Raw genomic sequence first — 16,604 nt, 5'->3', positions numbered from 1 at the left:
TCTTAATTAAAATCCTTTCTGAAAGCTTCGACTCCTAACAAAATACTTTCTACAGGTAGCGCATCCACAGCGAGCCAAAAAGCACATGGAAATGCTCAAACCTCAAACCCTGCCTTCACCTTTGACTCCACCTGTGTCTGTTCCCATTACCACAATTCAGAGGACCAAGAGGAGGTCCCTAGTTGCAGCCTGTTCCCCATGCACTCAGCATGGCACCACTCTTTCTCTTCATTCCCCCCCCCTCCCCCCCCTCCCTTCATCCATCATGAGTAGGCTGCTAAATGGAGCAGAGCGCCCTGCCCCTGACCCCTTTCAATGAGCCACAGGGTGTACCAGGGGTGCAACGCTCCCATGGACCCGAGGAGAGCGATTTGGAGCGACCTGCTCACATCAGTAATGTCCTAAAGCATTCGGGGTGCATTAAGACTCTGGACATCTCCTCCATCTAGACCTCTCTCTCTATTTCCCTCTGTGTGTCTCCAGACATCCTTTTCTCCATGCATTCATTCATTCTCTTGCTCCATTTTAGGTTACATGACATAGTGGGTTGAAGTTGAAAAGCATATCAGGTAACAATATTTCCAAGCTTAACATCAGTATTAAAACCAATTATCTGGGTTTGTAATATTACATATTTAATAACAACAGTGAGCAAACTACTGTGCGATGCAAACCACATGATGAGTTTATGTGAGGGCTTTTCTGTGCTTGTACTGAAATCTTTACCCTGTTCCACTTCGAAAAGGACATTAAAACAGAAGCTGGTGATATGTGATAACACTTTTTCGCTTTCAGATCCAAGTCAAATCAAGGCTGCTATCACCATTACCAATACTGATAACAATACTTTGTACAAAAAAAGCAATGAGGAAAACAAGATGAATGCAGACAACACAGACTGGTGGATAGAGATGGAGTCAACAACAAATGGTTCCCCCCAGGTCCCTTGATTTTCCAAAAAAACTCAAAGGTTGCAGCAGTAATCTCTACTTATTGTGGCAGCTATTTATTTTAAGATTTACTCCATGATTTCGCTATTTACATAATTTTGAATAAATCCACATTGTGTAGTTTGAAGATTGTAGGGAACTCCCATTGTCTGAACATCCAAACTGAAGCATAAACAGACATGAATCCCTTTCCCACAGTCACTGATAAACATCGATAGCTACTCACTGTCTCTCTCTAGACATGGATAATGCTGCCACTGCCAAAGGACTCACTGATGGAAGTTTGTCTTTCCCTAAGGGCACTTTTCGTCTCCTCGACCTCTTTACACTGCAGCTTCACAATAACAGTATCTCAGCTGTCAACACTGTCCTCAGTGGCTCAGGCATTTAAACAGAGTGGATTTAGAACGATCATTTTTGACCCCTCATTGAAAAGAAGTTCCTACAAATGGTGTATTGTTTAGACTCTCCAGCATAGAATAGTTTTTGTTGTGCACACACCTCAATCCCACATTACTGGGTTTAGATCTTGATCACTTAATTTCAGAATCAACGTGAAAATAGGAAATGTATGGATAGGAGCGGTATGACATTACCAACAGAAGCCTCACTTCCTGTCACACGCTAGCATTAACTGACCCCTGGTGTTAGGCAGTAGCTTTACTCACGCATAACTGTACAAAGGGGCCTCTGCATTTCGATGCAGAATGGATGCCAACACTGTAAGAAATGTTTCAAAACGAAAAATAAAAAAGTTAGTGAAGCGATGCGCCACATTGCGCCGAACCTACGCCATGTTTGACACGCAAGAACATCAGCTGGCAATGTGTCCATGGCCCCGGTGATGGGGAGACAGTAATTAATGACAATCCTTTCTTAGTTATTAGTCATGTAAAAATGTACAAATGTTGAATTTATAAAGTACAGTAGCAGGTAGGGTCCCTTTTTTTTCTTCTTTCTTTTTAAGAACAGGTAAATGGGCTGTGTAGATCTTAAGATGGGGCCCACGTATCCCATTGGTCAATACGGAATAACGTCACTTTGCATTTTTGATAGTTTTTTAGCTTGTGTCTAATATAATGTGATTAAACTCTCATGTGTGATGATATCACGTTATGGGGCAAATTTGTAATTAGATTTATATTCGAATTTAGATTTATTCTGCAAAACTTTATCAAACAAAAACAAAATAATAATAATAATAATTATTATTATTATTATTATTATAAACAAAGAAGAAAAAGAAGAAGAAGAAGAAGAACTACTCATAATAATAATAACAACTTAATATAACTTCATATATTTACAGCTGGTTAATCCATAATAATAGATCAGCATTTATTAGTAGATTATTTAGTATATTTATCTGGTGATTAACGCTGTGAAATAAATATAGTAAAATAAAGAATCTGAATTGTAGTTGAATAAAAATAAAGATAAACAAGTTACTGTGGATCTAGATGCTATTATATATACGCGCCCAGAGTGCGATTACACAAAGACTCTGATTGTAAGGATGTTTGTTGAGGACAAATTCCCCCTTAACAGCATTTTTTTCTGTTTTCCAGCAAGCTGCTTTAGAAAATAAGTAGAGAACATGTTTGTGAATAATTTGTTATGTACATTGGCCCTGAGAGCTCAAAGCACTGCAATTTGAGAAAGCACATAGGCAAATAGCAAATAGACAAAGCAACACGTTTCTTAATGCCGCGCCTCCGTTGTCAAATTGAAGAAGTTGTTTTTGTATATTTGCATGTGTTTTCTCAAATTGCAGTGCTTTGATTTTTCAGGGCCACCGAGTTATGACATGTGGAAGTATGTTTTCTGTCCCAGTGCTGCAAACATACAGTATCCTTTCTTTTTGGAAACATGAACCGATCTATGGTCGTCCAGCCACAGATGTCAAGTTACCATCAAATGTAATAGCATCCCCAAAGTCAGAAGGCTTCATTCTGTGGAAACCATGAATTGATTCAGTTTCATGTTAAACAAACAAACTGAGACGGTGAAGATTCAACAATGGCAACAAGGACGTATTCAGTTGCTTTTGGCTTTATGTTTGCTTTCATAATGAATTTGATCCCCTATATATAATCACTCATCAACCACTTTATTGTGTACAACATGTACCAGTACCAAATTGAACCACTTTTGCCTTCGAAACTGTGTTGGCATAGATTTAAAGAAGTGCTGGAAACGTTCATTTTCACATGACAGCATCACACAGTTGGTGGATGATATATGATATGAATCTTCTACTACCCAAATTTGGCCATTTGACTACAGTGAACTCATTGTCACTGTCAAGAAATCAGTTTGGGAGGACTTTAAGTTTTATGAGAAGGTGCGTTAACAAGCTGAGTAGTCATAAGAAGACGAGTCCACTGTGAACTTTAAGGGATGGACATGGTCAGCAACAATACTCAGGTAGACGTTGGCATTTAAATGATGCTCAGCTGGTACTAAAGGGGCCAAAGTCTGCAAATATCCTTCACACTATTAAACCACCACTACCGACCTGAAACATTGATACTAGGAAGGATGAACAGATGGAGCCGTGCTTTCATGTTATTTATACCGAATTTTGACTCCACTGTACAAATGTTGCAGCAGAAAATTGAGACTCATCAAACCAGGCCACATATTTCCAGTCTTCTATTAACCAGTTGAGTTGTAGCTTGAGTTTCCTGTTCCTAGCTGACAAAGGTGGCGCTGGCGTGGTCTTCAGCTGCTGTAGGTGTCATGTGCTTCAAGGTAGTTTTGTTGTAACGTGTTGTTATTTGAGTTACTGTCGCCTTTATTTCCGTTCGAAGCAGTCTGGCTATTCTCCTCTGACCTCTGGCATCTACAGGACATTTTCACACAGAGAACGCTGCCACATTTAAAGACACTTAAATCACCTTTCGTGTCAGTTTGAGCTTATGGATATCATCCCGACCATGTCGAATGCATTAGGTTGCAGCCATGTGATTGGCTAATAATTCATTCGTGTTACCGAGCAGTTTAACAGATGTACCTAATAAAGTGGGCAGTGTCTGTGTGTATACATACACATAATGACAGTGTCCCCATCCACGGGGACAGAGGGGTCACTAAATGGCTTGATGAGCATGAAAATGATGACAATCATGTGTTACAGCCTTCACAGTCACCAGATCTCGACCGAACTGAACATCTGAGAGAGACTGTGGACTGACGTGTTGGACAGCTCTCTCCCAATCGTCCTCCAATGAGGAAATTTCTACTTGGAGATAACAGATGCACAAAGCTGTTCTGCTGGCTCATATATGACACAACAGTTTGCAAAGACACTTTGTTGGTTTTTCCTTGTCACTCGCCCATATTTGCTTGTCTGAACTGTCAGCAGACTGTAAAACCCAAACCCTGTGCCTATCGTTTCATTACCCCTGAGCCAATTGCACATCTCTGTCTGTCCTCTCTTAAATACCTCACCCACACCATGTCCTACCTGTCCATCCCATCAACCAATTCTCCTCCTTTGCCACTTTTCCTGTGAGCCATCCATCCACTTGCCTACCTCTATCCATCAATGCATTTTTTCCACCGTCAATGCCTTTAGCACTTCTGTCCTCCCCGTCCATTATTTCATTCCTCCCTTCCTATTTGCCTCAGTCTATCCAACCCCTCGATCCATCTGTGCTAGCTTCCCTGCATCCCTCATTTTACCCTTCCATCCTTTCTTCTTGTCACTCTCCTCCCAGCTGCCTCAGAGATCATTTCTGTCCAGCAGTGGCAGTCAAATCGCTCCAACCCCGAGATAAAGTCACTCAGGTCAGGAGAGAATGACAGGCCGAATAAAACTCGGCCAGATGCACGAGAACAAGTGCTATTATTAATTAAAGAATCAGCTCAATATTTCTGGAAATATGCTTATATTTTTTGGGCGTGTGTCATGAGTAGGTCATCAGACATGTATATCAGTTGGCTTAAGACAGGAAGCAAGTGAAAACTGCATGATCCAGGTTAAAGTGCAGGGTCATCGATAGATTTAAAGAGTTACAGAGATTCAAAGAGAGAGGTGAAGGTGGTGCTGGGGGCCAAACCAGAGGTAAACACAGTGGCAATGTAATTTCACATCATCTCTGATACAAATGTAATAAAACAATTTTTGTTTAAATGGTTGTGAACTAGCTGCTAGAAAGGTTGCGGGTTCACACACCTGCCGCCCGTGGCCTCTCTGTGCCCCCAACTGTGGGAGTTTGCATGTTCTCCACATGCATGCGTGGGTTTCCTCCCTTTCGCAACATGTCCAACATACGGAATTCCTCACTATAAATGATCCGGGTTAAAGAATTAAGAAACATGGGAAAAAAGAAACAATATGCAGACGCTGGTGCATTTCTTCAAAATGTAAGTGTTTGCGTTTTCCTATTTTGTTTATAACATGAAAAACATAATCTTGATTTCCTCACGTGCACACAGAGCAGCAACAGCACCCTTTTTTCGAGCAGAAGATTCTGTCATAATTGAAATTCCTCACCATCACTTAACGCACCATGCGATTCAGTTCTTTTTATTATTAGTTGGGTTTTTTTTTTTCGAAGCTTGATCAAACTGCCTGCAAAGAAATGACTGACGACCAACACTCAGCTGAGGATTTATGTTCCTGAAAAACCTCCTACCAAATGTTAACATTTCACCCATACTGTACATGCCAGTCCACAGATTAAAGTGCCTTGTGTGGTTGTGGGACTGGGTTTAGTAGAAATAATTCCCTCTGAAGAACAATCAGACACCCAAACACAATTATTTGACAAGCACGCAATCAAGCCATTTTAGATGCAGCACCTGGATCCTTCTCCGAATCCCTTGATGCACGGAGCAGTGAGAGTGCAAAACAAAGAGTCGGCGTCGTCAGCCTGCAATTGAATTCTCTATTGTAATCCCCTGGTTTTTAATCAAGGCATATAATTACTGGCTATAATAAAGCATTAGTGCTCATACCCTAAATTATGATTGCACAGAGAAAATGTGATTATTTCCTTTTCCTTGATTTAACTCTTTTTCTGCTGGGTTCATTATAGCTACTTATAGCTCACAGTGATGGCTTGACATCAACCCCTCAAGCCAGACCATTTTGTACCTCGTTCCACAGGTGCCTAAGACAGTTCTTAACAAATGTACCTCTGCAGCACCTCACAGAGTGAGAATAGTGCCAGATGAATGCAGCAATCAGTGCTTGGTGGGAACGAAAGAGTCGTACAGGCTGATTGCACGGTGGGAGTCGAAGAGCAGTGCTCCTCAGACTCGCTCCACGCTAGGAATAACAAGCTCCATTGGCCACAGTGTGAAACAACAGACTGCTAATTGGAATCAGCACGCCTCTCCTTGAGCTTATTCTAATATCTAGTGGCTGCCTAGTTTGAGCTATAGGTGAGGTATGGGGGCGTATTGCTGCAGCTGTAGTCCATGTATGATGCAGATTTCTTCAGCGGTGCATTTATTAATGATGCATTATGCTGGAACAGCCCTCATGAAAATAACAACAAGACCTTATCTAACCAATTGTACATGATCAATTTGACCTCAGTATAACTCAGCACCAACATCTCTGCATTACTCACTGTTCACACTGCAGGTCCTTTACATGTTGTGCTATGGATGTCTGTGGATTATGGGATGTTCGCCTTTCAACTGATTGCTGATGATGTTGATGAATGTTCTGGGGTTCAACCTAACTGACCCTGTTGGCCCAATTAATGCACTATGAGGTCCTTAGGTGAAGTCCAAGTTAATTAAAAAGAAATAGTTTTAGGAATTTGTGCCATGTAACTACAATATGGTTTGCAGAAGAACAGGACTCAGTGTGGGAACAATTAAATGTGGGTCTGGATTGACAGGTTGTGTTCCGACACCTGCACTGGGCCAGGACTGCTTCTTGAATGAAGACACGCATTATAAATTATTTTTCCATGGGCTCCAGTTCGAGGCTTTACATCCAACAGCAGGTAACATTTCACATGTTCCTCAGCGGAGCTTGATTTGCATGTTAAACTTGGCAGCTTGGAGAATGCAGTGTTCCTCCGTTGCAAACACAAAAATTCATGCATTTTCTCGTAACGCAGCCACACAGTCTGTCACTCATACTTCAATACAACTTACATACCCTGACATACGTACTTGCATAAGGCTAGTGGATGTATGCAAGTATGTGTACATACGTGCGTAAACACTCAGAAGCACATGGCATGTTCTACAGTGCAGAGATGTAAGAAGTCACTCACTGACACACACACACACACACACAGCATGTTGACTGATAGCTCATACAGACATTACACAACCTTGGATGGTTATGTAATTTTACAGGTAGGAATACAACACACTTTGGACATTCCTACATTTTTTAAATTGGCCATCAAATACACATCTAAAGATTTTTCACAAGATTTTTTCACAATCACAAAACCATAACTCTATCTCCTGTAGGTGGGGAGGACATAAATGATGCAATGCAGGTTTGAGAAATAAAGGAATTGTGTGACACTGTTGTTTGTAATGCAGTATATCATATCACCAAAGATTTTTAATGATCAGCCAGCAGAAAGGGATATGTGAGTACGTGTCTTCCTCAGATCACTGCCTCACTGCTTTAAGCAAGTGGATGAGGATGATAAATTACCCGATTTGACAATGGTGGGTGTAACTACTATCATCCATATCTCAAAAGCTCAACAAAGGTTATCATGTGCTGTTGTAGTGAGAGTGATTGTATTTGGGGGTGGGGATGCTAAAAGTGTGTGTGTACATTTTGTGATGTCATATCTGTATTTATGACTCTGTGTGTGTGTGTGTGTGGTGTTTTTGCATGTGCTCGAGTATGTGTGAAATGTTATGTGTTAGCATGTATGTGTGTGAACAACACTCCAGCTGCTAGTGCAAAGGATCAAAGCAGTGGTGCTAGTGTGTGTGTGTATGTGTGAGTAGAGTAAAGCGGGAATGTTGCCCCCCCCCCCACCAATCTCACACACACACACACACACACACACACACAAAAATAAGCACTAACAATTGTATTGATTCTTCCTTAAAGCTCCCAGGTAAAAATACAGCCTGATGTTTGCTCCTGGGGAAGAAGAGAGGGTACACGTGTCACCCACCTGATTGGCAAAGATGTGAACCCTGCACGTGTTGAGACGCACACCTACACAGCTAAAAATATATACATACGCATGCCTGTAGGCATTTGCCACAAACATGACGCATGTTCACAACTGTCAACACACACACACACACACATGCTCCGTCCACCCTTTGTGTGATGTGTAACTGAGTGCCTGTATCCCTTCTTGTTTTTTTCCCTCCCCCACCCTCACCCCTTTTTAATTAAAGCATGCAGTAAGTGTGAAATTAACTCTCTCCTACACCAGGCCTGACAGCTCTGAGTGGGAGGAGGGAGAATCAAACGCCTTTGTCTCTGCACATAATTAGAGAGATGGAGAGAAAGAGAGGCGAAGAGGAAGGAAGGAAGAAAGGAAGACCAGCGGTCCAGCACTATTAGAAGCCAGCAGCGAGACGAAAAAGATAAAACAAAGACAGGCTACAGAGAGAGAGAGAGAGAGAGAGAGAGAGGGAGGGAGAGAGGAGGGTGCGGAGGATGATAAAGTGGAGGGAGGAAGATATAGTAAGATTGAGAGTTGGATCAAGGGAAGGAGAGATTTAGGGAGATGTGGGTCGGGGGAGGGAGGGAGGCAATAAAAGCATAAGATAGGAAAAGAAAGAAAAAGAAAGGAACAGACAAAGAGGCTATGTGAAAGGGTCCTGTATTCATTACTACCTGTTAAAAAGGAAAAAAAAAAAAAATCATGCCAGGGGATAATTTGACGTTCTGCTGCCACTGTGCCTTGTTTAGCAGCGAGAGCGAGAGAGAAAACCAAGGAGCAAGAGAGGAAGAGACAGGAAGAATGGGGAGGCAGCAGGAGTAGTGGCGGGCTTGATAGATGGTACAATTTGGAAAAGGAGAGAGGGAGGGAGTCTTATGAGTTTAAGAATTGATGAAGACAAAATGGGATGAGTAGCAGAGGGTAATAACTTGTGGGGCTTCATGCTGCTTCTTATGGGCCATGTCCCTGTTTGGCCCGCCTCTGATGGACGGTTTCCCCACCTTCCTTGGTCCAGCTGCACCTCCCCTCTGCAGCTGAAATGAGAAAGAGGAGGAGCGTGGTGCTAGTTTAAATGGGAGAAATGACTGGGAGTGTGGGTGTGGTGAAAAGGTAATCAGCTGCAGCATCACGAGTGCCCTGCATGACCGATTTGTCGCCGTGATTTGAGATTGAACTTGGATGTTGATAGTTTGGAATTTTTGGGGAATTGGCATCATCTACATCAAATGAAAAAATAAATAAATAAATAAATAGTCGCAGGGAGATTAGCACAAATAATTCACGACAGTTGAAATTTCTTTAAAGAAACAAGATACATTTAATAGGGTGCAGCTCTTGAGTGTATAACATCCCTATTTATTAGACTTAATCAGTCAGCAGGTGCAAAGCCAGGGAAACCACTGACCCTCCTCCACTAATTAGTATTAAAAACAATGCATTTCGAAAGAATAGAGTCAATAATTACATTTCAAATGCTCATATTTTTGACACTCCACAATTTTGTAACCAGACACTTAATCACTGGAGAGGATGGATGTCCAACACAGGTGATACAGGAATGATTGACCCAGATGACGTGAATCCAGAATTCCCCTTTAAGGCTTGTACAGTAGGAGCACGGTTACTCCAAAAATAAGACAGAGCCGTTATTTTTTTCAATTGTAAGCTTTCCTGAAACTTTTGAAACCAACATGTTCCCGATTAAAGATGAAAGCAGTCTGCCTTCATTGTTTAGTGGTGACCAGGAACGTTTGCTGGCAATACGTCAAACATACTAACTCATTTTAAATGGCGCCACGTGAATGTGAATAACACTGCTGCGAGGAAATAATGAGCATAGACGCTGCCCCCTTCTTTGTTTAAACAACTTTATCCTGATAATTCAGATCAGGCCAAAGCAATTACCATGTTTTTACAGGAGCAGATCTACAACCATATTCAGTTGACAACACAGCTTTTTAAATGCACGTTGAAGGTGACTGAGACACCGTATGAAATTTCTTCTCATCTACAGTTTACCTAGAAAGTCCTAGCAGCACTTTATGAACCATGATTTTTACACCCCTGGGCATTAGGTGCTGACTGACACGTGCGCGGTTTTATGCTGCAGACATATCATCGCATCACTCGAGTAATTCGTAACAGTGCAGTTTGACTATAGGTTAATTGTTTGGTGATTGAGCTGGTGCTGCTGTGCCGTGGTTAGTACTGCCACATCACAGCAGGGAGGTCCAGGTCCAGGTCCAGGTTTGCAAGCTTCTTGTGCAGAGTTTGCATGCTCCCCCTTTGCCTGTGCAGGTGCAAACGGTCATCTGCCTCTACAATAAGTGTCAGCACGGTGAGAGACTGGCAGCCTGTCCAGCGTACACCTCACCTCTCAGTCAATGTCAGCTGGGATTTGCTCTTTCAGTTTGTTGGCCACTCTGCTCTGTATGGGTAGACAGCACTGATGTTGATCTGAGGCAACAGCTGGTGGTGGTCCTGCTGGTGCTGTTGCTTCATTCTCTGCAACAAGCATCATATTCTTCAGGAATCAGTAGGAGCGACGCACAGAAAAAGGGAATGCCAACCAATGGGCCCAGGCATCCAGACCATTTAACTTAAGCTACCTTAGGCCTTACAGCACGAGTAAAAAGCAGGAAATGGTTTGGTCATCTGGGACTACTCATTAGTTTAGGTGTCAACACTCACTGTACCAAAAAACTAAGCCATGAAATTTGGGTTCGTGGAACCACCCAACTCCCTAGGAGAACTTTTTCCATTACAGGATACACTACCCAAGCTTTCTAAAGCTTCTTTTCCACACCACAGGCCTTAGGGTTCCGCTTTCTTTCCATGTTTGATTTAATGATTAAAGCTGTTGTGTTCTCACAGTGGTGCAACAAGCCACCTACCTCACGTGGTTGTCACGTGGAGAAACGTTGCTTAAATCAGTGTCCCAGCCAAAACATGCAGGGGCAACACGTGATAGAAAAAGTATTCTCCAGGAATCAAAGGGGTTTTTTTTAACAGCACCTCCACCCCATGCTAATTAAAAAAAAAAAAGAAAGAAGCCATGATAAAATCGTTGTCACCACACCCATTTGCTCGCTTTGCATCCTCCCACTAATTCGCGATAGAGCAGTGTGCTCCATCCACACTCAGACTCACAGGATAAAGTCTGGCTTATGTCTGGGCTGTCTGACTCTGTCATTTGTGTTCTCACATGCGGCTTTTCAGAGTAAAGTCTAGAGAAGTTCAGGGTGACAGTCCATGTGTGAAAGCAGCTTATGTCTATGGGCTGAGTGGGACTGCGGAGGGACAGCGGGAAAATGCTATTGTGCAGCGAAACACTGAAGCTAGAAAACATCTTGGCTCATACGCGAGGTCAGCAAATCTCCCTAAAGTGACTGGGCACTACCTTTTAGTCCTTATTACCACATGGAAAAACAACAAAAAAGCTAATATGAATAATAAGTGTAATACATTTCACTTTAAGGTAAAAGCTTTATTTGTCATTATACATACAAGGTGTAAAACAAAACCGCATCAAAAAGTCAGTTGGAGGCTTAGTCCTAAGCCACCACCACCCTAACACATGTTTTCAGCGATGGGGGGAACCAGAGCACCTGGAAGAAACCTACGCAAACACGGGGAAGACATGCAAAGTCCGGTCCAGGGACTGAACCCAGGAACTTCTTGCTGTTAGGCAAGAGAGCTAACCTGTCTGCCACCATTTACTTCTTTGTGTGGGTTTTAATTTAAAAGAATAATGTAATGTAATGTATTTAAAAGAATTCATGTAATATTGAAAAGTGAAAAAAAACATAAAGCATTCAAATCCACTTAAAGGCCTGTGCATTCATCATCAACCTAATTGCAGCTGAGCAATCAGCTGACACACTTAATATTTAATAGCTGTTGTTTCCTGAGAACTAGTTCTACTTGCGGCTGATGAGGACTGTGAAGTATATAATGGAAAGATGGAAACAGCAACAATGCCTCTGTCTTGTCTTAGTTTTTTCCGCTCATGTCCTAATGCGATGGACCCTGGATGCTGCTTAATTTAAGTAAATGTTTAGAATGTCGGACTTCAGAATGCTTAATATGAGCATTTAATAAATAGGCCTGTTTTTAAAATCCACCACAGTTTTTTATAAAAGCACTGCAAATACAGTAATATCTAATCAGGTTTGTAGTTTTTACCTTAAATCGCAGAGGTACTGTAGTTACCCAGTCTTAAATATTGAGGATCATTCACCAAATGTTTTTAAGTAGAAATGTCTTATGCAGTTTTCACAAAGGTTCTGACGTTCCCCAACATTTTCCTATTTGGGATTTGCTCTTTGGTAAGAAGTCCGCTAACATTTGAGTGCTGTTGTTTGTTCCAAAAAGTGCGTTAACTTTAGTGTTTAGGGTCAATGTCCTGCTGCATCACCCAGCCTCTTTTAAACTTCAGCCATCCTGATATTATCCTGTAGAAAAAAACTTGAGAATTCATTTTCCCCGTCACTGTGGCAAACAGTCCAGGTCCAGAGGCAGCAAAGCAGCCTCAAATCTCTGTCGGAATGATGTTTTCATCTCAGTTCACTGTTCTCTTTTATACCTTACGTAGTCCTGTGAGTTCCTCCTAAATTATTCTATTTTCATTTCATTTCTACTTTACTAGAATTTTCCAGCATGCTGCACAATCATTTTTGGAAAACAGTGGATATGTTTGACTCATGACCAAAGATGTTAAACGACTGCAATCAATCGTTCAAGTCTTTAGCTTTTATCCTTTCTAGCTTTCTTTTTTACCTCTTTGAGCAATATGGATTCGGCCTTTGTAGTGATCTTGGTTGGGCACCAACTTCTATAGGGTGTAGCCACAAAACCAAATTGGTTCCAAGTCTAGAGAAAAAGACCGGCGGGGCTGATGAATATCTGAAGTCATTGAGATTACCCTTCTCTTGTGTTTTTCCAGGCATGGCTTACATCAGCTAATGCTGGTTGTGAATAGCACACTGACTCTGTTTGAGAGGTTTTATATGTCAAGGTAGTTCCAAACAACAGCTCCATTCTCATTTCACTAATTGGACTCCAGCTTGCATTTAGTGACATCAGAAGCCTTGTGTTGCCATTATTTTTTTCACCATCACTTATATATTTTTAATGGGTGTGTTCAATATAGACATAAATGTTCAAGACTGTGTTTTATCAGCTCGGCAAAAAAATGTGCTCTTTGAGAGATGTGACTTTTGGTAAAGATCAGGTTACAAGTCAGACTTGAATAGGGCCCCTAGAAGACCAGGGTCAGCCCTGCCTATAGAGCTGCTCTCCTTAGACCAGTCAGTAACAGCAGCCGACTCCCAGGATGGGAACATAACAAATAGCTGACTTTTTCACTTGTCGTGGTTTACTTACAATTTACCGTCCGTCCTCTCATGGGTGAACGTTACTGTGCATATGATGTGATATGAGGCAGGTTGTGCAGTAACATGATTTTATGTTACGATCCACAGAAGGCAGAGAGATACACTTAACACATACAACCAAAGTTCTTTGCCAATCTCTCTCCAGGTAGATTGCAAGTTGGGAGTGTTAAAGATAAAAGTGGGTGGACTAGGTATCACATGGTGGCAGCAAGGAGCGGAGAGAGGGAGACACAGAGACAGAGACAGGATGTTAACAGTAATCCCATGTTGAAGTCTCACCCCTGAGGGCATGCTGCCCTGTGGCTATAAACAGAGACACAGAGAGAGAGAGAGTGAGACATCCTCACCTTTCAACAACAAACAGACACCAAAAGCTGGGGCAGACCTGAAAAAACCTACAAAGGCTAAATGCAAAAAAAAAAAAAACAGTTTCCATCAACATCACACAGATTTTTTTTTTTGTTTTTTTGACTGAGTCAACACAACTGCAATTCACATGGAGAAGGAAAGAAAGTGAAGAACAGACATGAGTAGCAAGGGGTGGATTTAAAAATTACACAGAGCATGTAATTTGACCATTTTGGACATTTATTCATTTATCATTCATTACTATGTCTGCACAAAGGGGTAAATGGCCAACAATAATGCTAAAAATGTTTATTTTCGTGTAGACTAGAGTCAAAGATTCAGCCGGCTGACAGCTTACATCTTCCATTCCTTCCTGCTGATTGCCCTTAGACACAATAGCCAAAGCCAGAGTAGCACTTTGCATAGAGTTCTCAAAAAAGGTGCCATGTGATAAAACAGTGGTTTCATTGGCATCTAAGAAGAAAGAAAAAAGAAAGAAAAATAACATGCCATTCATATACAATAGGCCTCGTCAATCAGGCTAAGACACAACAACTTATTGTAATGGAAATCCCTGTGAATGTATGTAATTACAAGCATTTAAGCAACAACTCGGACAGTTTTTTATGAAACATTTGGTAATAAATGTTGGTGCTATTATTTCAGCAGCTGTCAATGTTTTTACACTAATGCGACCACTGATAAACAAGAGTCGTGGCGTGTTTTATGATGGAAAATGTGCAACAAAAGCCTCTAAATGATATTCAGAAAGGAGAAAAACAGAAATATGGAGTCATTCACCACACAATGAATTTTGTCCAACTTGTCAATCCACTACGAATCCTCCACTTAAAGTGTCCAAAGTGTGAAAGGAAGTCTGTCAAAGTGCAGAGAGGAAAATCAACTGGTGACTTGACTACACTTTGTCATTGATCTTGGTGTCTGTCTGTCCAACCCTGCACCGCTCTTTCTGTCATGTTTACAACCTCCCAGCTGTCGGTGTCAGCATCCTCCCAGCTTTGCCAATAGCATCCCGTCCGTGCCATCCATCAAGATACCCGACCTGGCCCCGCCCCCTTTGCCTTACATTAGCTGCACACAAACCTCTGGCCGTTCAAAGTGACTAGACGGTCCGCCTCGGCCCCTGGCTCCGGCTATCGATTGGTTCTTATGGTAATGGGCGTCTGTCTCCCTATTGTCTAATTGGCTAAGTGATGGAATTGATCCTCAGATTGTTCACTAAGTTCATTTGCTGTGGCCACCGACAAGCCCAGAAGTGGACTGCATCGCATGTTTGGAGCTGCTGGGAGCTGTGCAAGACATTCAGTGTAATGGCTTTGTAATTGATCAACTGCGAGCGATGGCGGGTGGGGCTGGATGCATTAGTGCTGGAGGATGTTAAGAGAATGTTGATTAAGGCTCATTATGGCCATCATTATGTGATAATCGATCGAGGTGCACCTATTCTATATAGCCTGATGTGTCCTTTTGGGAGCAAACCTTTTATCTGACATCTTGTCTGCAGAATTGCTGAGCTCCAGTTCCTTTTCTTTCCATCTGTCGTATTGTAATGAAAGATGCTGTTGAAGACAGCTGGGTGGGGATCCCGGATCAGCCATCTTCATTCTGAGAGGGTTGAAAAAAGTAGTCACATATCAGGGAGAAAACGTCGAGCCTCTTTAACGACTAAAAATCAATGAAAGCCATTCAATAGCTTGCACCCACATACTAATACACATTTAAAAATCTATTTATGGTCAAGTGTAAGCAGGTATTTTTCTCTCCTCGGTCACGATTAGAACTTTGGAGCTCCTTCTTAACTTCCACTTAATCCATTTACACAAATATTTAAGCCATACAGTCATGTACACGTGGTATTTTATTTTATCTCGAGCCAAAATAGCGCGCATGGGCCGCCCACAGGCTGCCAGCAGCTCACAGCCTCTGAGTCTCGTCCCAGTAGTAATAACACATACTTAATTTCATATCTGAGTCTCACCTTGCTACTCCCACACCCCTCTTATTGTTCCTCTCTCCGAAGCAAGCGAGGTAGACAGACAGTGAGAGAGCGGCTTAGAAACGCACAAATGTGCGCATGTATACGCACTGCTTAGGGTATCCTCAGCATAACACTCTGTCATTGATTACCACAGGATTAACATTTTCAAGCACACCCCCCCCCACCCCCCCTACACACACCCACACACACACAGAATCAACACCCATCATCATGTGTGTACACTTGCTGGCAGCCTGTACAGCCCTTCACTGCCACCACTATGTGTTATCTTCCTCCCATATGTGTACCTTAGGGCCCTCCCCAGTCTCTGTAATAGACTGTCTCGCTCAGTACCACACACTCTCTTTGCTGTGCTGGTGGGATTGGAGAGGAACGGGGAGGTGGGGGGGGGGGGCACTTTTTTCCATGCCTGTCACTCTCCCCTAAAACAATTAAATCTGAAATCCTACTCCACTCTACCCTACCCTGCACTACTGCAGTGGCCCGCAGTGAATGCGACAGACACACAGCAGAAGATTCATGTGTGTGTTTGTTTATGTGTGTGTGTTTGTGTGTGTGTGTGTGTGTGTGTGCATATCCAGTCTACACCATCTATTGTCTGCATGTCTGTTTACCCGCATTTTCCACCATTAGCTTTCTCCTCCATCAGCCTCATTATGAGTCATGACTCATCGACATGATGAGAAACTCCCTCTGAATAAGCTTCATTCATATTCAGGTGAACACTGCACGTCTCCAGTATGAGCCCCTCACTGTTGCACAGATG

This window comes from Channa argus, chromosome 16 (assembly GCF_033026475.1).
Source record: "Channa argus isolate prfri chromosome 16, Channa argus male v1.0, whole genome shotgun sequence".
Classification (NCBI taxonomy): Eukaryota; Metazoa; Chordata; class Actinopteri; order Anabantiformes; family Channidae; genus Channa; species Channa argus.
The sequence above is the reverse complement of the archived record's forward strand: the minus strand, read 5'-3'. Positions refer to the sequence as shown.